Source organism: Petromyzon marinus, chromosome 70 (assembly GCF_048934315.1).
Source record: "Petromyzon marinus isolate PM22_M1 ecotype Great Lakes invasive population chromosome 70, UKy_Petmar_22M1.pri1.0, whole genome shotgun sequence".
In the NCBI taxonomy this organism is placed as follows: domain Eukaryota; kingdom Metazoa; phylum Chordata; class Hyperoartia; order Petromyzontiformes; family Petromyzontidae; genus Petromyzon; species Petromyzon marinus.
In genome coordinates this window covers 5,084,289-5,101,713 of record NC_133736.1, presented here as the reverse complement: position 1 = coordinate 5,101,713, position 17,425 = coordinate 5,084,289, and the positions used below count along the sequence as shown (strand labels likewise).

Genomic DNA, 17,425 nt, shown 5'->3' with positions numbered 1-17,425 from the left:
GACACACACATCGAGCCATCTACACTAACCAGCCGGCGATATAACCAGTTAACCAGCCATACAACCATTAAACCAGCCATATTACCAGTTAACCAGCTATACGAGCCATCTCCACGCGCCAGACAAGCCAGTGGAGGCTGGCTTTGGTGGTGGTGGGGGTGTCGGGGTGGGTGGAGGCTTAAGGCGCGCGGAGGAGGGGGGAGGGGCCGCGTTTAAAAACGGCGATCCACACTGCTCGTGGTGGGAATCAGTGGTAGAGCAAGCAGCAGCAGCGGCAAGCCAAGACGTGTGTCTCTCTCTCGCTCTCTCTCTCTCTCCCCGTCTCTCTCACAAAAGAAACCAGGGAGCGAGCTTTGGAGCTGTCTAACGGGAGTTCTCGAGCCAACACGGCGAACCCGCAGCAGCCTTAAAGCTTTCGACTGACAAACTAATACTACTGACGGTGATGCTGCTGCTGCTGGTGGTGGTGGCGGTGGTGGTGATGGTGGTGGTGATGGTTTTAACGTCTTAAGCAAGACAAGGAGAACTGCATTCAAGGGAACCGTAGCGGCCCGCCGAGAGACCTCGCTGCCGCCGCCGCCGCCGCTTGGATTACAATAACGACGAGATTTGAAAACAACAACAAACCAGAGGAGGGGGAGCGTAACTGAACGAAAGAACCACCCAGCGTCGGTGGAGAGAGTTGAGAGAGAGAGTTGAGAGAGAGTTGAGAGAGAGAGGGGTTCGGAGTTTGCCCGTTAAGTTGTCACAGCCAAGGGAGCAGCAGCAGCAGCAGCAAGAATCCAGAGGGCAAAAGAGACGAGTGGTGAGTAAAAACAAACACAAACACAACGCCTGCTCCGTGTGCTGTTTGCAACGTCGTAAACGCGCTCCGAATTTGCCTCCACTGTGAACTGAGGATTGCCATTCAACACAAGTGCAGTGTGTGCTGGAGAACTCCACCACCATCCACCCACCATCCACCACCACCATCCAACCACCATCTACCACCACCATGCAGCCATCCACCACCATGCAGCCACCCACCACCACCATCCAGCCACCACCACCTTCCACCCACCACCACTATCCACCACCACCATCCACCCACCATCCAGCCACCACCACCATCCACCACCATCCAGCCACCACCCACCACCATCTACCACCACCATGCAGCCACCCACCACCATGCAGCCACCCACCACCATGCAGCCACCACCACCAGCCACCCACCACCACCATCCACCCACCACCACCATCCACCCACCACCACCACCACCCACACACCCACCACCACCATCTACCACCCACCATCTACCACCCACCATCTACCACCCACCACCACCATCCACACACACACCCACCACCTCTTAACGACGGTGATCGGTTCCACGAGACAGGTCGAGGTGAGTTTGGTGGCTAAGCGAGTCTAAGGGGGGGGGGGGCAGGTACACGCCTAAATGATTCATTCGCATCGAAAGTTACCCCAACCACCCCCCCCCTTTTCACCCAGAGAAAACGTATTGTATTGAAAACGTATTGTATCCTATGTAAACAATGGGTATTACGAACATCCAAATGGCGACAACATTGTAAACGCGTGACATTAAAAGAAACGTGGTTAATCGATGCATTCATTAATATTTACTGCACCTACAACAGACCGTCGCAAACAGGGGGAATGGTCGGCAAGCGAACGCATGGGGCTCTATGGAGGCACGACACTACACTATACACTACACTATACACTACACTATACACTACACTACACTACTATATACTACACTAAAGTACACTACACACTACTATACACTACACTATACACCACACTATACACTACACTACACACTACTATATACTACACTAAAGTACACTACACACTGCTATACACTACAATATACTACACTATACACTACAATATACTGCACTACTATACACTGCTATACACTACACACTACTATACACTACACTATACACTACACTATACACTACACTATACACCACACTATACACTACTATATACTACACTAAAGTACACTACACACTGCTATACACTACAATATACTACACTATACACTACAATATACTGCACTACTATACACTGCCATACACTACACACTACTATACACTACACTATACACTGCTATACACTACTATACACTACACTATAGACAACTATATACTACACTATACACTACACTATAGTACACTACACACTGCTATACACTACAATATACTGCACTACTATACACTGCTATACACTACACTATACACTGCTATACACTACACTATACACTGCTATACACTACACGATACACTACACTATAGTACACTACACACTGCTATACACTACAATATACTGCACTACTATACACTGCTATACACTACACACTACTATACACTAAACTATACACTGCTATACACTACACACTACACTATAGTACACTACACACTGCTATACACTACAATATACTGCACTGCTATACACTACACTATACACTACTATACACTGCTATAGACTACACTATACACTGCTATACACTACACTACTATACACTACACTATACACTGCTATACACTACACTATACACTGCTATACACTACAGTACACTACACTAATACACACTACAATATACTACACTGCTATACACTACACTTATACACTCACTACACACTATTCACTACACATTGGGCTCTATGGATGGCTGTCGTGAAGCGATTCGCCATGAGCAGGGGGTGCTCGTTCAGAGGGGGTTTCTGCTGCGCTCTGGTGCATCGGTGCAGTCGATCCCAAGACCCGACTCGTGATTTGATCCAACTCGCGTTGCGTCTCGCGTTGCGTCTCGAGCTGCGTCTCAAGCTGCGTCTCGAGTGTTCGGGGGAACGAACTCGCGTAGCCGGCGGGGTCAATGGACGCGCTCACCGCTCGCTCCACACACTTACAACATGCGGTGCACAGGACACACACACATCCACACACACATCCACACACACAGACACACACACACCCACACACACACACACATCCCCACACACACACCCACACACACACATCCCCACACACACACCCACACACACATCCACACACACCCACACACATCCCCACACACACCCATCCCCACACACACACACCCATCCCCACACACACACACCCATCCCCGCACACACACACCCATCCCCGCACACCCACACCCATCCCCACACACACACACATCCCCACACACCCACACCCATCCCCACACACACACACATCCCCACACACACACACCCATCCCCACACACACCCACCCCTGTACTGCATTAGCCTTGAACAGACTGTCCCTCTGAGCGAGTGCCGGCACGGATACACGAGGGCGTGTGGGTGGCCAGCACCACACCCGCCCGCTCGCCCGGCCGCCTTTGTCTCTCCTTCCACCCTCCCCCTCGCATAGAAATCGAGACTTGCATAGAGATCCATAGACTCAGAGATCCATAGAATCAGAGATCCATAGACTCGCATAACGAACCATAGACTAGCAGAGACCCATCGGCTCAGAGATCCGTATACGAACACAGAGGACCATAGACTCAGACTCACAGAGAACCAGAGACTCGCATAGAGATCCATAGACTCGCATAGAGATCCATAGACTCGCATAGCGAGCCATAGACTCGCACAGAGGACCATAGATCTATACTAGCAACGGTTGGGGCTACGTACGGTGCGAAATAAGTTAATAGTACTACACTATACACAACAATATACACTACGCTACATACTACACTACACACTACGCTAATACAAAGACAAACATCCCCCGTATAGTAGACTATTAGGGCAAGTACTTTTAGCGAGCACTTATGAAGGCCGACACGGCACACGAGGGAGTGGGTGGCCAACGCCACGCCCGGCCGCCTTTGTCTCCCCGAGGGGCGATGTTCACTCCACGTCACAGCACCAGGTAGTCATTTGAGGCTGAGTCGACCTAGGGGAGGCCCGGGACCGGTTCAGATAATCGTCACCGGTGTTGGCCGTGAGCTGGAATCGAACTCGATACAACAGGTTCGTAGCGCAGTGAGCAAAACTGCAACACGACCGCTCCTCACACGCGCGTGCACACAAACGTACACACGCACGTACACGCACACACACACGTGTACACACAAAGATCAAAGATCCCCCGTATAGCCTTAACAGACTGTAGGGGCAAGTGCTGTTAGCGAGCACCTATGAAGGTCGGAACGGTACACGAGGGGGTGGGTGGCCAGCACCACGCCCGCCCGCCTTTGTCTCCCCAGTGGCGATGTTTACACACCGCACCAGGTACTCATTTCAGGCCGAGTCAACCTAGGGGAGGGCTCAGGGCCGATTCAGATAATCGCCACCGGTGTTGGCCGTGAGCGGGAATCGAACTCGGGTCGCCGGGTTCGTAGCGCGGCGTGGCGCTAACTGCGACACTACCGCTCCCCGTAAGAGTACACGCACACAGACCGCACGTTGTACACTCTGCGTTCAACAGGGCTCCCACACACACACACCCCCTCCACCCCCGCCGTAGCTGAGAAGCGGAGATGCTCTTGTCAGTAACATCTCGCCAAATCCGGGATGGATGGATGGGGCCCGGCGTTTGTATAAGAAAGCCGGACGGCCGATGAGACCCGGGGCGGTCAAAACCGGCCCCGCACAATGTGCTTGCTCTGAGCAAATAGGGGTCCGCTGGTGATGACGACGACAATGCGATTTTTGGGGTCGAACGGACAGGATGATGTTGGACTAAACCAGGGCTGGGGAACGCCCGGCCCGCGGGCCGTCTGAGGCCCGCGAAATCATTTGGGTCTCTGGCCCTGCCAAGGCAACCGCGGGCGGGGACTCGAAATTCGATAAATCTAGGAGAGCAAAAACCTGGAAAAGCGGTCGCGAGTAGCAGCGACAACATCGTCGGTACCGGCTAACATCGTCACCACTCCTCGCCAAAGAGAAGCGGTTCCATTCTAGATTTAATTCTAGATTTAAAGCGGTTCCAGCCCATCGCATTAGGGGAGAGGGGAGGGGAGGGGGCGAGTTAATGAAACGTTTGACCAAATATAAACGGGGCTAATTTTGGTAGTTGATAATTTTGTATGGCCCGCGAATCGCGTTTTATAAATATCCAAATGGCCCTTGACAGAAAAAAGTTTCCCCCAACCCTGGACTAAACCAACGTAGTAGTATTATTATTCCTATTATTATTATTGTTGTTACGTGGGATGTTGAGACAGGAACCCTGATGATAGTCTCTGGACAGAGGGGGGGGGGAAGCCGTGGTGGCTGTTGACTTTACTGTTAACGATTGTTAACTTCTACCCCTCTCTGACTCTGGATCTTAAGGGCACCCGCTGCAGACCTACGCACTCTCTTGTCCTCAAGATAACGGCATTAGACCGTGCGATACCATTCGCACACACACACACACTCTCTTGCCTGAAGATAACGGGCATGAGGCTGTGCCCTACGTTACCGTGTACACACACACACACACCCACGCGTCGTCTGCCTCTCTCAAACAATCTTGTTGTTGAGTGCATTCTCCACAACGACTCTGATGATGATGATTATTATTATTATCCTGTGCTGCGCATTGCATAGTTCTGGACCCATATTTAACACTCGCGCGTACACCGATAGGGGTCCTTGGCTATCAACCATCTGGGCAGTTCCACAAGCATCGGTTCAAGCCGAGCCTGAAACTGCTGCTGATGAAACACTGAATGTCGAATCCAACCCCTGCCTATAAACCATCTGGACAGTTCCACAAGCATTGGTTCAATCCGAGCCTGAAACTGCTGCTGATGAAACACTGAATGTCAAAACCAGCCCCTGCCTATAAACCATCTGGGCAGTTCCACAAGCATTGGCTCAAGCCGAGCCTGAAACTGCTACTGATGAAACACTGAATGTCGAAATCAGCCCCTGCCTATAAACCATCTGGGTAGTTCCACAAGCATTGGTTCAAGCCGAGCCTGAAACTGCTGCTGATGAAACACTGAATGTCGAATCCAGCCCCTGCCTATAAACCATCTGGGCAGTTTCACAAGCATTGGTTCAAGCCGAGCCTGAAACTGCTGCTGATGAAACACTGAATGTCGAAATCAGCCCCTGCCTATAAACCATCTGGGCAGTTCCACAAGCATTGGTTCAAGCCGAGCCTGAAACTGCTGCTGATGAAACACTGAATGTCGAAATCAGCCCCTGTCTATAAACCATCTGGGCAGTTCCACAAGCATTGGTTCAAGCCCAGCCTGAAAATGCTGCTGATGAAACACTGAATGTCGAAATCAGCCCCTGCCTATAAGCCATCTGGGCGGTTCCACAAGCAATGGCTCAAGCCGAGCCTGAAACTGCTGCTGATGAAACACTGAATGTCGAAATCAACCCCTGCCTATAAACCATCTGGGCGGTTCCACAAGCATTGGCTCAAGCTGAGCCTGAAACTGCTGCTGATGAAACACTGAATGTCAAAACCAGCCCCTGCCTATAAACCATCTGGGCGGTTCCACAAGCATTGGCTCAAGCCGAGCCTGAAACTGCTGCTGATGAAACACAGAATGTCGAAATCGGTCCTTGCCTATAAACTTCTGGGCAGTAAACAGCTGTGAAGACCGGTCCAGAGTATTCCTCGTAATTGAAGCAGTTCTGCTAATAAGATGCGTTCCCAGAAGGCCGTGTGGCTGATGGTATGTGTACACGTTGTTTTAATCTCGTCCACCAAACTATTCACCTCCCGAAACAGTGTCAATCAACACCATTTGTTTGAGCCAAGCAAAATCTGCAAATTAGTTTTCTAGTTTTCTAAACGAAACGATTCTCAAATCTTGTAACTCAATTTTAATCCACTTCCCAATGCGGTATCGACTGCGAACTTGGTTATACTCATGTCATACTGATGACAATACTATATTCTTTAATGAAAAATAATCAATATAATTTTTAAACAATGTTTTTTTATGTTATGTTTCGGCTTGGGTCTAATTTTCCACGGTCAACTGACATTGGCTGTAATTGCCCACGGTCCCCCTTACGTTATGCACCACGCTTTTATTTTTAGTCAGTTACAACAACAGTATATTAAACATATATACTGTAAAGTACTTGAACAGAAAAAAATATTTAACTTTTTAGTACATTTCATAAAAGCGTGTTTTTTTAAAAGTTTTTTTTAAACATTCTATTTTTTATTGTACCAGGTAAGAGCTTAGCCCTTTTTGCAGAAGCGACCTGGCTTATCGCAAATGATGTCAGCTGAAAGAAGTGGCGACGGCTTATCCTTATCATCATCATCATCACGTGGAAATAAATAACACCAGGCAAATACTCTCTAAACGGGTGACGTCGCTTCTAAATGTGGCGGGGAAAAACCGGAGGACATGGAGAAAAAGCCACACGACCACGGGGAGATAGAGAGAGAGACACGCAAACTCGGAATCTACAGACGTCTGGGGTCGGGATTGAACCCACGACTTCCTGTGTACCAGGCGCGGTAGTTAACAGCTCCTAGCCACCGCAATGATGATGATGAGCGAGAGAGACACTCAGACTCCACATATACAGCAGCAGCAGACATCGTCAGGATCGGGATCGAACCCACGACCTCTTGTACACCAGGCGAGGTAGTCAACATCTCATAGCCACCGTGATGATGATGATGAGAGAGACACTCGGACTCCACATCTACAGCAGCAGCAGCAGGCATCGTGAGGATCTGGATCGAACCCACGCCCTCCTGTACACCAGGCGAGGTAGTCAACATCTCATAGCCGTGCGTCTCCCGTGAACTGTTTATTTTGACAAACCCGGAGAGACCTGTAAAACACCCCTCGTTGTCAGCCTCGAAGAAGACACGGCTTTTGTTTGACGCGTCGATGCGCATGAAAAACCTCCATCTGGTTCCGTCTGCCTGTGTCCAAATACGTGTGTCTGTGTGTGTGGAGCGTGTGTGTGTGGAGCGTGTGTGTGTGTAGCATGTGTCTGTGTGTGGAGCATGTGTCTGTGTGTCTATATGACTGTGTGTGTGTGGAGCGTGTGTCTACGACTGTGTGTGTGTGGAGCGTGTGTCTATGACTGTGTGTGTGTGGAGCGTGTGTCTATGACTGTGTGTGTGTGGAGCGTGTGTCTATGGCTGTGTGTGTGTGGAGCGTGTGTCTATGGCTGTGTGTGTGGAGCGTGTGTCTATGACTGTGTGTGTGTGTGTGGAGCGTGTGTGGAGCGTGTGTCTATGACTGTGTGTGTGTGTGTGGAGCGTGTGTCTATGACTGTGTGTGTGTGTGGAGCGTGTGTCTATGACTGTGTGTGTGTGTGTGGAGCGTGTGTCTATGACTGTGTGTGTGTGTGGAGCGTGTGTCTATGACTGTGTGTGTGTGTGGAGCGTGTGTCTATGACTGTGTGTGTGTGGAGCGGGGTTGTCTAGCGGTTAGCGCTACAAACCCGGCATGCCGAGTTCGATTCCCGCTCGTGGCCAATACCAGTGAGGATCATCTCAAACCGGTCCTGGGCCTCCTCCCCTAGGTCGACTCGGCCTCAAATGAGTACCTCGTGTGCGATGTGTACACATTGTCACCGGGGAGACAAAGGCGGCCGGGCCTGTTTTTGGCCACCCAAGCCCTCATGTACCGTGCCGGCCTTCATAGGTGCTACTCGCTAACAGCACTTGCCCCAACAGTCTGTCACAGGCTACACGGGGGATATTTGTCTTTATTGTGTCTTTGAGCATGGAGCGGTAGCGTAGCGGTTAGTGAGCGCGCTGCCCCACGAACCCTATGCACGAAAACCCCCCATCTGGTTCCGTCTGCCTGTGTGCAAATACGTGATTGTGTGTGACTGTGTGTGTGTGTGTCCGTGTGTGTGGGGAGCGTTAGTGTAGCGGTTAGCGCGCTGCGCTATGAACCTGGCGACACGGGTTCGATTCCCGCTCACGGCCAACACCAGTGACGATTATCTGAACCGGTCCCGGGCCTCCCCTAGGTCGAATCAGCCTCAAATGAGTACCTGGTGCGGTGTGTAAACATTGCCACTGGGGAGACAAAGGCGGTCGGTCGTGGTGCTGGCCACCCACCCCCTCGTGTACCGTTCCGGCCTTCATAGGTGCTCGCTAACAGCACTTGCCCCTACAGTCTGTTAAGGCTATATGGGGGATCTTTGTGTGAGACTGTGCCTTTGTTTGAGTGGGGAGCGGTAGTGTGGCGGTTAGCGAGCGCACTGCACTACGAACCCTATGCACGAAAACCCCCCATCTGGTTCCGTCTGCCTGTGTGCAAATACGTGAGTGTGTGTGTGTGGTTGTTTGAGTGGGGAGCGGTTAGTGAGCGCGCTGCACTACGAACGAAACCCCCCCCCCCCCCATCTGGTTCCGTCTGCCTGTGTGTGACTGTGTGAGCGTGTGAGCGTGTGTGTGTATCTGTGTGTGTATCTGTGTGTGTCATTGCTCGAGTCGGGAGCGGTAGTGTAGCGGTTCGCGCTGCGCTACGAACCCGGCAGATTCCCGCTTAAAGGCCACCGACACCACTGACGATTATCTGAACCGGTCTTGGGCCCCTCCCCCCTAGGTCGACTCAAATGAGTACCTGGTGCGGTGTGTAGTAAACATCGCCGCTTAGAGAGACAAAGGCGGCCGGGCGTGGTGCTGGCCACCCTCCTCCCTCGTGTGCGACAGTGTCATTGGGTGGGAAGGGAGGGGCTGAACCACAGAGACCCATAGAGATCCAGAGACTCACATAGAACCACAGAGACCCACAGGGAACGAGAGACTCACATAGAACCACAGAGACCCATAGAGATCCAGAGACTCACATAGAACCACAGAGACCCATAGAGATCCAGAGACTCACATAGAACCACAGAGACCCATAGAGATCCAGAGACTCACATAGAACCACAGAGACCCATAGAGATCCAGAGACTCATGTTGAACCACAGAGACCCATAGAGATCCAGAGACTCATGTTGAACCACAGAGACCCATAGAGATCCAGAGACTCATGTTGAACCACAGAGACCCATAGAGATCCAGAGACTCATGTTGAACCACAGAGACCCATAGAGATCCAGAGACTCATGTTGAACCACAGAGACCCATAGAGATCCAGAGACTCATGTTGAACCACAGAGACCCATAGAGATCCAGAGACTCACGTAGAACCACAGAGACCCACAGGGACCCACGTGTACGTATGTTGAACCAACCGTGCGAATCGGGAGGCTCGGCGGGAAGGACGTCAAAACTCAACGCGACTTGCAAATCAGCAGTTAGCAGCACAAGCCTCTGTTGCCCCTGGCAAGTAGTCCACAGAGTGAACCCCACCGTCACCCCCGGCGGACACCAAAAAAAACAACCGAACGTGGCTGAACAATTTTGCCCGACGAAACGATGGTCGTACGGCCCCCGCTTCTGGGTGGATTTCCACACATCTCTCTGTCAAACTTCACAACTTAACTTCTAATTTTATGTAAATCTCTGGCGATCGTAATCAACCAGGCTATGCGTTAACTGTGTTGGCCGACTCTCCGTGTTGCATTGCATTACATTACATTTCCGAAAGATTTGCGAAATTTTGCTTTCTGGCAAACTATTTCTCCCTCGAAAATTTGCCAGGCTCTCATCGAGCCATTCGACCTTCTTCTTTCCCTCGGTCGCTTCGGGGTGGATTCATTGACGTGCGAATTTCTCTGCTCCAGCAGACCCACCTCTCTCTCTCTCTGCCCCCACCCCCTCTCTCTCTATTTAAGGCCTCGACACAGAGGCATTGGGTCTCTGTGTGTCTGTGTTGTGTGTCTCTCTCTGTGTGTCTGTGTTGTGTGTCTCTCTCTGTGTGTCTATGTTGTGTGTCTCTCTCTGTGTCTCTGCGTTGTCTCTGTGTGTCTATGTTGTGTGTCTCTGCGTGTCTATGTTGTGTGTCTCTCTCTGTGTGTCTATGTTGTGTGTCTCTCTCTGTGTGTCTATGTTGTGTCTCTCTGTGTGTCTATGTTGTGTGTCTCTCTCCGTGTGTCTCTGCGTTGTCTCTGTGTGTCTATGTTGTGTGTGTCTCTCTCTGTGTGTCTATGTTGTGTGTCTCTCTCCGTGTGTCTCTGCGTTGTCTCTGTGTGTCTCTCTGTGTGTCTATGTTGTGTGTCTCTCTCTGTGTCTGTGCTGTCTCTGTGTGTCTACGTTGTGTCTCTCTGTGTGTCTATGTTGTGTGTCTCTCTGTGTCTCTGCGTTGTCTCTGTGTGTCTATGTTGTGTCTCTCTCTGTGTCTGTGTTGTCTCTGTCTCTGTGTGTCTGTGTTGTCTCTCTCTCTGTCTGTGTTGTCTCTGTCTGTCTACGTTGTGTGTCTCTCTCTGTGTTGTCTCTCTCTACTTGTGTGTCTGTCTGTGTGTCTCCGTGTCTGTGCCTTTGCCTCTCTCTCAAATTCAGTCCTACCTGATGACGGCTGCCTGTGTTGCAATCGAAACGTCGTGTGCTCTACTACTTAATTTATTTTCGTTCTACGTTACTCTACCGAAAGTACCAAATAGTTGTTCTCTTTGGGTCTTTCGGAGAAGTCACGTAGATTAGATATATAGGGTTCAGGGTAAATAACAAGAATCTATGACGTTCCGATCGCAAAGTGCACGCGCCTTGCCGCTGTGCCACGAACCTTGCAGAGGAGCCGAGGTTCCATTCCCGGATTCCCGCTCGCGGCCAACACCAGGCACGACTGTCTGAAACCCGTCCTCCTGTCAGCTACTCGCTAACAGCACTTGCCCCGACAGTCTGTTACAGGCTACACGGGGGGAGCTTTGCCTTTGTTGTATCTCTCGAACCCCGGCAGAGCCACGACTTCGGTTCCCGCCCGCGGCCACCAACGCCGGTGACAATTATCTGAACCGATCCTGGGCCTCCCCTAGGTTGACTCGGTCCCTCAATTGAGCACCTGGTGCAGTGCGTGAAAATGTCGCCACTGGGGAGACAAAGGCGGCCGGGCGTGGTGTTGGCCACCAACCCTCGCGAATAGCACTTGCCCCAATAGTCTTAAGGCTATACGGGGGACCTTTGTCCTGTTGCTGCGCTACGAACCCGGCAGAGCCACGACTTCGGTTCCCGCCCACCGCCACCAACACCGATGACGATTATCTGAACCAGTCCTGGGCCTCTCCCCTAGGTCAACTCGGCCTCAATTGAGTACCTGGTGTGATGTGTAAAAAAAACATCGCCACTCGGGAGACAAAGGCGGCCGGGCGTGGTGATGGCCACCCCCTAATGTGCCACAGTGCCAGCCTTCATAGGTGCTGCTACTCGCTACGAAACGGCACTTGCCCCAGCAGTCTGTTAAACGAGCTACACGGGGGATCTTTGCCTTTGTCGTGTTACCATCTCTGTCGCCGTGGTGAAGTTTAACGAATCGCTTTTCGTTTATTTTTATTTCCCCCGAGCTTTATTGTTTTATGGAACACGGGCAAAGCGAAATAACAAAATAAATAAAACGTTACATTGCAGGACGGGAATTCTCTGCGTTGGCAGTTGACGGGCGGCTTGACTGATGATGACTCGTCAAAGGACAAGCTCTTTCATCACCTCCGGCTGGCGTGATGAACTTTGCCTTAATAATCATAATCATAGGGTTTATCCCCTTTTTTATGGCAACAAAAACTGAAACCTTTATACGAGGATTCATGTTACTGCATTAACCACAATACCTGACGCCAAAAGGCGTCATCTGGTCGAGCACCAATTGGGTCGAGGCTCAAAAGAAAGCCGTCCCCTTGGTGCGGACCAATCAGTTTCAAGGACAATGCATCATCATATTATCACAGTGTGTGTTTTTTGTTTGCGTTTTGACCGCAGGTATTGTGGTTAATGGGGTAACATGAATCCTTGTAAAAAGGTTTCAGTTTTGCTGCCATAAAAAAGGGGAAAAAACCCCTAATTATTACATTTTGGCACTGGCAAAGGAGGTCTAATGATGTAGAACTTTGCCTTCTTCACACCACTGGGACCTCCTTTGCCAGTAGCAAAATATGATAATTGGGTTTTGTTACCCTTTTATCTGGAGTCGTGTTTGCATTGACCACAATAACCTGCGGTCGGCATGCAAACAAAAAAAACAACAACTCTGATAATGAATTATGCACTGTCCTTGAAATTGATTGGTCCACACCCGAGACAGCTTTCCCTTAGAGCCTCGTCTCACGTTGGCGTTGCACCAGATGACGCCAAAAAAGGTGTCATTTTTTTGTTGCCAGATAAAAGGGTAAAACAACCAATGATCAAACATTGCCTCGTACAAATGTACCAGCTGTACTACCCGGCTTCGCCCGGGACTTGGATTCACCACACCCCGGCCGCCTTTGTCTCCCCCAGTGGCGATGTTCACACCACAACAGTTACTCGTTTGAGGCTGAGTCGACCTAGGGGGAGGCCCAGGACCGGTTCAAATAATCGTCGCCGGCGGTGGCCATGAGCGGGAATCGAACTCGGTGTCGCCGGGTTCGTAGCGCGGTGTTAGCGCTAACCGCTACACCACAATGCGTTGCGCTTCCACGTGCGCGGGGTCACGTGACAGATGTGACGTCACAGCTCACTTGCCGTGCAAAAAATAAATGCATTATTGAGAGATACATATGATATATGATAAATAATAAGACGAACAAATTTCGTTTTAAAGCTTTCGTGACTGCAAGGATTCATCTTCTTTGGTTCTTTCGGTAAAGTCACCACCACGTAGAATGAGAATAAAATAATAAATTGATAAAATAAAATAACACAATAATATTCTCAGCGCTTGGCTGTGTTCGCTCCAGCGCTGTCCTACCAGACAGTCTCGTCCCTTCACCTGATGAAGGCCGCTTGTGTTGTGGCCGAAACGTCGCGAGAATTTTATTGTGTTAGTTTATTTCATCAATTTATTATTGTATTCTCGTTCTACGGCGGTGGCGACTTTACCGAAAGAACCAAAGAAGAAGAATAAGACGAACAGCAAACAATACGCGCGGCGTTCGTTGACGCAATCCGGAGGGAAACTGCGTTGCGACCGGGCGGAGGCGGTCAGAACTTTTTTTTTATTGCCAGAAATTTCCCAAGATCTGCGGTCCTACATTGTTAGGATGTTTTGACCAGCACCACTAGAAAGTGTGTTTGTGAGCGTTGGTGGGGGGGGGGGGGGGGGGTGATACCAGAATGGCCGGAATAATGCCCACGTCACGGTTGTATGCACGCGTGCATGTGGAACTTCTTTCGCACCGTACGTAGCCAACCGCGCTAATCCAAGGCAAGGACAACAATCTAAACTATCCACTCACTGACACACTCGCCCACTGATTCACTCACCCACTCGCTGATTCACTCACCCACTCGCTGACACACTCGCCCACTGATTCACTCACCCACTCGCTGATTCACTCACCCACTCGCTGACACACTCGCCCACTGATTCACTCACCCACTCGCTGACACACTCGCCCACTGATTCACTCACCCACTCGCTGACACACTCACCCACTCGCTGACACACTCACCCACTCGCTGATTCACTCATCCACTCGCTGATTCACTCACCCACTCGCTGAAACACTCACCCACTCACCCACTCGCTAACACACTCACCCACTCACCTACCTGCTGACACACTCACCCAATCGCTGACACACTCGCCCAATCGCTGACACACCCACTCGCTGATTCACTCACCCACTCGCTGACACTCACCCACTCGCTGACACACTCACCCACTCCCTGACACTCACCCACTCGCTGACTCACCCACTCGCTGAAACACTCACCCATTCACCCACTAGCTGACACACTCACCCACTCGCTGACACTCACCCACTCGCTGACACACTCACCCACTCGCTGACACACTCGCCCACTCGCTGACACACCCGCCCACTCGCTGACACACCCACCCACTCGCTGACACACTCACCCACTCACCTACTCGCTGACACACTCACCCACTCGCTGACACACTCACCCACTCGCTGACACACTCACCCACTCACCTACTCGCTGACACACTCACCCACTCGCTGACACACCCACCCACTCGCTGACACTCACCCACTCACTGACACACTCACACACTCGCTGACACACCCACCCACTCGCTGACACACTCACTCGCTGACACTCACCCACTCACCTACTCGCTGATTTACTCACCCATTCACCTACTCGCTGACACTCACCCACTCGCTGACACTCACCCACTCGCTGACACACTCACCCACTTACCCATTCGCTGACACACTCACCCACTCGCTGATTCACTCACCCACTCACCCACTCGCTGATTCACTCACCCACTCGCTGATTCACTCACCCACTCGCTGACACACTCACCCACTCCCTGACACTCACCCACTCGCTGACACACTCACCCACTTACCCACTCGCTGACACACTCACCCACTCACCCACTCGCTGATTCACTCACCCACTCGCTGACACACTCACCTACTCACCCACTCGCTGACACTCACCCACTTGCTGACACTCACCCACTCGCTGACACTCACCCACTCGCTGACACACTCACCCACTTACCCACTCGCTGACACACTCACCCACTCACCCACTCGCTGACACTCACCCACTCGCTGACACACTCACCCACTCACCCATTCGCTGACACACTCACCCACTCGCTGATTCACTCACCCACTCACCCACTCGCTGATTCACTCACCCACTCGCTGACACACTCACCCACTCGCTGACACTCACCCACTCGCTGACACTCACCCACTCGCTGACACACTCACCCACTTACCCACTCGCTGACACACTCACCCACTCACCCACTCGCTGATTCACTCACCCACTCGCTGACACACTCACCCACTCACCCACTCGCTGACACACTCACTCGCTCACTTACCACTCGCTGACACACTCACCCACTCACCCACTCGCTGACACACTCACCCGCTCACTTACCCACCCGCCTATCCACCCCGACGTGTGCATGTTGAACTTCTTTCCCACCATACATAGCCAACCGGGCTAATCGGAGGGGCGGCGGGTGACGACAACACACTCGCACACAGCAACAAGCAGTTCCTCAAGGAATGAGTTTTCCATCTCGACCATTTGAAAGTGCACAGGCCCCAGTGGCTTCCTATCAAGTTGAGCGACACCACTACAGCCGCTCTTCCGATTCACCGTCAGCGGGCAGCGGCAGCAGTCGTGGCCAATCCACTGCTGGATGGAGGGGGGCCCCCCCCTCCCCCGGGCCCCCCCCTCCCCCTCCAATCCTCCCACCACGACTTGTCCACTCAAGGAACCTTGCGACTGTCACCTCCGTCAGCGACCTCCGCAATCCTCCAACCGGGATCTGACCTGAGGAAGATTTCCCGGGGAAGGCCTCCTCCTCCTTGCCACTACGCGGAAGAAGACGTGGACGCTCTCTCCCCCCCCCCCACCACCCCCCCCCCCCCCCCCCCACGAACGAGGAAAAATGAAACGAGAGTTTCGGTTCGCGACTGCGTGAGACGGGGGGGGGGGGGGGGGAGACCGCCCGACATCGATTCCTCGACATCGAATGGTTATCCGTTCGTTCGGTAAAGTCGTAGCGTGGGTAACAAGATGAAATAAATCGCGACGTTCCGGGCGCAACGCACCAAGCTTCCGTCACCGGGTGGGGAAAAAGCGTGGTCTTGCTGCCGAGGCAGACTGAAATGATCAAAGGGTATGGATTCGTGCAGCCACGAACGCTTCAAATCAAGATGGTAATCTATAAATAAAACTGTTTTAACAAAACAAAACAAAAAAAATCTGTTTTTTTAAATTTTATTTTACCCAGTAAGGCCCCCAAAACTGAGCTACATAGCTCTTTGTCAGAAGCGACCTGGCCATCACAGAATGATAGCTCAACGGAGTGGCTTATCATCATGTGGAAATGTAAAGCAGCCAAATGCTTTAAACGAGTGTTGATTCTAAATTGGAGAAAAAAATCCGCGTGACCATGGGGAGAACGTGCAAACTCCAAATCTACAGCAGCAGCAGCAGGCGTCAGGGTCTGAATCGTACCCACGACCTCCTGCGCACCAGGCGAGGTAGTTAACATCTCCTAACCACCGTAATGATGATGAGACACCGCAAACTCAATATACAGCGGGCGTCAACATCGGACCCACGACCTCCTGCACACCAGGCGAGGTAGTTAACATCTCCTAGCCACCATGATGATGATGAGAGAGATGCAGCAAAATTCCAAATATACAGCAGGCGTCAGCATCGGACCCACCACCTCCTGTACACCGGGCGAGGTAGTTAACATCTCCTAGCCACCGTGATGATGATGAGACACCGCAAACTCAATATACAGCAGGCGTCAGCATCGGACCCACGACCTCCTATACACCAGGCGAGGTAGTTAACATCTCCTAGCCACCATAATGATGATGGGAGAGATACAGCAAATTCCAAATATACAGCAGGCGTCAGCATCAGACCCACGACCTCCTGCACACCAC

At 51.5% G+C, this 17,425-nt stretch overlaps 2 protein-coding genes across 4 annotated transcripts in view; one reads left to right on the top strand and one right to left on the bottom strand.

Annotated features, from left to right (window-relative positions):
* LOC116957122 (retinoblastoma-associated protein) overlaps nt 1–17,425 on the bottom strand; it is a 238,324-nt gene that overhangs the window by 54,853 nt on the left and 166,046 nt on the right. The gene's annotated exons all lie outside the window — the stretch shown is intronic.
* The window catches only part of LOC116957176 (lysophosphatidic acid receptor 6-like), a 42,204-nt gene continuing 25,026 nt past the window's right edge, over nt 248–17,425 (top strand). For both annotated transcript variants that reach the window (XM_032979176.2, XM_076055213.1), the window contains exon 1: nt 248–805. The gene's annotated coding sequence lies outside the window, so the exon portion shown is untranslated. The remainder of the gene's footprint in view (nt 806–17,425) is intronic.